This window comes from Notothenia coriiceps, unplaced genomic scaffold (genome assembly GCF_000735185.1).
Source record: "Notothenia coriiceps isolate Sejong01 unplaced genomic scaffold, NC01 NC01_scaffold00014571, whole genome shotgun sequence".
Taxonomy (NCBI): domain Eukaryota; kingdom Metazoa; phylum Chordata; class Actinopteri; order Perciformes; family Nototheniidae; genus Notothenia; species Notothenia coriiceps.
The window spans coordinates 1-3,907 of NW_011347272.1; the positions used below are offsets into that span (position 1 = coordinate 1).

The window sequence follows — 3,907 nt, forward strand, 5'->3', positions numbered from 1 at the left end:
ATGTTATTAGTGTGTGTGTGTGTGTGTGTGTGTGTGTGTGTGTGTGTGTGTGTGTGTGTGTGTGTGTGTGTGTGTGTGTGTGTGTGTGTGTGTGTGTGTGGTCAAGTACATGTAATCTGCATACCCCCCTCTACAAACGATATGATGGATCAGCCTAACGTTATGTCTCCTGTTGTTTATTAAGAAGTAGAATGTCATGAAACTCATCTGTTGATGTCATTGTGCTGCTGAATGCCAATACACACAACACTTTGTTTTGCATGTGTGTGTGTCCGATGTTTTTTTTGTACACAGCCGTCATCGTGCAGTTCATGTTTGTGCAGCTTCCTTGTTTTGCCCTGCAAGACATTATCGCCTCATCGTTGTTCAGCCAGGATTCTCTGTGCCCTCCCTCCTGTTTTTTTCTAACCTGTGTCTTATCCTGCGGGGTATGTGTGATGGTGTGTGTGTGTGTGTGTAGCCGGGCCAGGAGGAGACGGAGGAGAGTTTGGTACGCCGGTCTGACTTCATTCTCCTCTCTTTACCAATCGTAGCTTCCTTTTTTCTGTCACCATCCCCCCTCAGCCGGTCCACACCCGCCTCCTCACTGCAGGAGAACCAATCAAAACGCTTTGATGCAAACTCAATATGTGACCAACAACTGATCATTAAGGTCCTATAACTTCTCAACTGTCTCCCATTTAATCAAAATAAGGTGTAAGTTAATGGTGTCCAATCAACTTAGAGTTGTTTTTAATAACTGTGTCCTTCCCGTTTAGCCTTTGTTAGCATTAGATATACATTATCAGTAATACATGGTTTTAGTAAATGGTGTCGAACGTACACCCATGTTTCAAGGTCTTTAAGAGTCTTGTTATCGGACCATACCTTGAGATATTGACTTTATTTGAAACTATAAAACAGAGAAAATAAATCTATAAAAATCACCAAATTTGAGAAGCAGAAAACAGCAATTTCAGATTTTTTAAAATTATAATTTAAAAGTACTTTAACAATTAACTGAATATCTAAATAGTGGATTTTTCCTGTTGAATTCATTTGACAGACAGTTGCTGCTTTTAATAGACCAAATGTAATAGAAGCTTTTGCAGCTATGTAAATAGGAAATAAAGACATTTCTTGTTAGCATTTGCGTTAACATTCCCACTTATTATTAAAGCCAAACGATGAATAACAACACAGCTAATAATCAGATGTTGGATCACAGGATTGAGTTGCTCGCCTCTGCTGCTGCTACTGCTCCTGCTGCTGCTGCTGCTGTAGAGAGCATGAAATACAGCTGCACTGTCCTCCCTCTCCCAGCTGCACACAGCCACCCTGACTGGGAACAATGGTGAAGCACCTGGCAAGATACAGATTAGAACTACACCTCTGGTTTTTACTGCTGCTCAAAATAGTCCAGGAGAAGTCATTTCATGTCAAGGTCTGGGATATTCCATTATCTTAAAACCCAGATTTTATGTGGCCACTACTTGTGCAAAACGAGGGCTTATAAAGCATTCCCTGAAATCTTATTCTTACACATTCTAGGGTGAAATAACATGTTTATCAGAAATCCTGTGCACAAGGTATACTGTGACCGGGTGTCATGTGATCGTGCTTCAATGTTGTGCTGCCATGCTGTATTATTGTGCTTATATCCTATTGATTTACATTCAAATGATTCCCCTTTCCTCTCAGGTTTTTAATCCAAACCACCGGAGTCGATATTGATTGGTTTTGTCTGGAGCAGAGTGAACTTCAGGTCAATTTGCTTAATGGTAGTTATTAGACGCAGAGTAGTGATACCAGATATCCAGGATTACATCCATGTAATAAGCAGTATCTGTGCTTTTACACAAAGACACTTTCCAACCTTTCCTAGAAGTTCATTTTCCTCCAGGACACGCTTCACGGCCCGAAATGAATAATCCGTACAGTTTCCCTCTGATCAATCTGCTTTCCACCCGCGCTTACATTACACTGCCGTGGAAAATCTCCAGCGCATGACACCTGCCGTGTGGCATAACGACTCGTGGATCAGCTGGAATGGCTTGTGTGTTTAATTTGTGATGTACCTGCTAAGCTTCTGGGATCCCCCGTCACTCTGTGGCTACCTCACGCTGCTCACCTGTGATTACACCTCACTCTCAACCCCTGATTAAAAAAAAAGAATATGAAGAAGAAGCACCCGATGTTCTCTGGGTTTCTCACCTCCCCTTTTTAAACCCTTCTTTTCTCTCCCTCTCTCTCGACCCGTAGAGAACGATCACATTAGGTGCTGGCGACCGGCAAGTCATCCAGACTCCCATCGATGACGCACTTCCTGTCAGCGGCAGCACCGTGGCGCAGCTCTTCAGACAGCTCGGTATGGTTATGAGAAATTAGGAAATAATGCTACACCTGCCGCTCTTTCAAATAGTCTTTACCGTAATTTTCGGACTATAAGGCGCACCTGAATATAAGCCGCAGCAGCGGCATACCACTCTCGGTTCCACTTTTACTTTTGCGCGCTACCTGTCTCACTCTTTTCCGGCCTCCAGCTTTTCCTGCTGGAACCCGCCGCTTAAAGGTGGGGGTCCGCGGACCGGCCATAGAGCCCATAGAGTTAAAGGTGTTGGCCGTTAGCTGTAAAAATCCATAGATTAGCCGCACCGTTATATAAACCGCAGCGTCGAAAAATAGGGAAAAAGGCGCCGTTTATAGTCCGAAAATTACGGTAATTCAGATTAAGGTGTTAAATCTAACTCATGTATTTGCTAAATGTTGATTAAGATACATGCGGTAATTCAGCTGGAAGTTTCTACACATCAGATTTTGTAATGATCGAAGGGTCTATAACTGTTAAAATATTTCCTTTCATTTACTGGACTTTTGGTTCATTTCCCATCCTTTACTATTAAAAAAACCCACAACAAAAACTTTTAATTATTATTCTTTATTGTCCAATTAGATTTCTAGAGCTTGCCATATTAGTAATAAAAGTAAACCACCAACAAAACCTCGTAATGTCCTACCTGCATATTGACCTAGAAAACATTGGGAAATTGTCAATTAAAGATAATTTTATGCCACTGATAATAATGCCAATAAACCTTTTCAAAGCGCAATTTACTTAATAATTAATAATTAACAAAAAACATTGAAATATCCTTGATGAATAAAACATAAATAAAATAGAAACACATAATAAATAATGTCACTGTTTTGCTTTGTAAACAGTGAGTCTTCCAATGGTAGGAATCCATTTACTGTTTACACTGGCATCATGTTGGGGACATTCTTAAATCCACAAATATTGTTTATAAGAATATTGTTTTTATTGAGGACAGTAAAAGTGATGGACGTAGGAAACCGTATTAATGTGATAATAATAACCGTTTCATTTATCATGCGCTTCATCAGGTGCTTAAAGGCACTTAACAGAGGTAAAAAAAACAAGATAAGTCCATTTAAAATCAATCAATAAAACAACATTTAGGGACACAACATCAATCAGAGTTTAGAATGGAATCCTTTATTGTTATTATACAGGTGCAATGAGATGAGTAGAGCTTATCCTTTTATTTTTAAGGTGCCATCAAAATATATCAAAAAACAAACGAGACGTACGTTTAAAAGCCAGTCTGAGAAGGAGAGTTTTGCTCAGTGTGTGAATGTATTTGTTTTGTCCTTCCCTCCCTTTAACCCCTCTCCTGTTCCCTCTCCTGTTCCCTCTCCTGTCCCTCTCCTGTCCCTCTCCTGTCCCCTCTCCTCTCTCCTGTTCCCTCTCCTGTTCCCTCTCCTGTCCCCTCTCCTCTCTCCTGTTCCCTCTCCTGTCCCCTCTCCTGTCCCCTCTCCTGTCCCCTCTCCTGTTCCCTTCAGGCATCGTGAACGTTTTGTATCTGTTCTGCGCCGCGCTGACGGAGCATAAGATCCTGTTTCTGTC

At 41.2% G+C, this 3,907-nt stretch overlaps 1 long non-coding RNA gene across 1 annotated transcript; it reads left to right on the plus strand.

Moving 5' to 3' along the window:
* Positions 1–37: 37 nt before the first annotated feature.
* On the plus strand, positions 38–3,907 carry LOC104948561 (uncharacterized). Its single transcript, XR_798707.1, has 3 exons — positions 38–490; positions 2,242–2,347; positions 3,844–3,907. It is a non-coding gene; the product is annotated as an uncharacterized lncRNA (long non-coding RNA).